We start from the raw sequence: 838 nt of genomic DNA, 5'->3' as shown, positions 1-838 counted from the left end.
ATTTTGTACCAACGGGGTTGCAGTTTTCACATTTTAGAATACTTCTGGTACGAAAATCTCTTTGAAACTTTCAGTATTTCTCAAAAAATCATTTTGACAGACAGCTATGCAAAGCGTACGGATCGGATTAACGAGTAAATTTCCTCTTTGGAAAGTTGTGGCACAGAGTTCCCCACGTTGTATGGATATGGTAGTAAAACACGACGTACAGACAGGGTTAAATAATATGACTGAATCTGATATTCTGAGTACTCTGCGCCAAATTTGACACGTATTACATGTATATCGTTTAGGAGGTTGCCCGGGCGGGGTGGTGTAGAACACTACAGCTCTCAGGAAATTCTGACTGTGATGGAAGAGCTAGGTGAACCTATCTTTTAAATCTCTATTTTTAAAAAATTATTCAAAATATTTTCATTATACTCTTATCTCCTTTCCACGAGAACCTACAAGGAAGGGAAAGAAGAGGAAAAAACAACAGGGGGCGGATTTTGTAAAGTAAACTCAGTCAGAGACCTCTGCCATGGAACCTACGGGGCTGTATTGGAAATAAATAATATGAGGAACAAACACAACAAACGCCCAAGAGGCAAACAGAGCCGTCTATCAGTATTACAAAAAGTATAGAAGCAAAAGCACCGAAACAACGAAAAGAACAACAGTAGAAGCAACAGCAGTGATAAAACAACAACAAAACAACAGACTTAGATCTAGTGTTAGGTGTTGCAGCAGGAGTAACAACAACAAAAACGATGACGACGACGACCATTACGAGGACAACAACAAAAATAAAATGATAATAATAATAATAATGATAATAATAATAATAATAATAATG

Source organism: Aplysia californica, unplaced genomic scaffold (genome assembly GCF_000002075.1).
Source record: "Aplysia californica isolate F4 #8 unplaced genomic scaffold, AplCal3.0 scaffold00221, whole genome shotgun sequence".
In the NCBI taxonomy this organism is placed as follows: Eukaryota; Metazoa; Mollusca; class Gastropoda; order Aplysiida; family Aplysiidae; genus Aplysia; species Aplysia californica.
The sequence above is the reverse complement of the archived record's forward strand: the minus strand, read 5'-3'. Positions refer to the sequence as shown.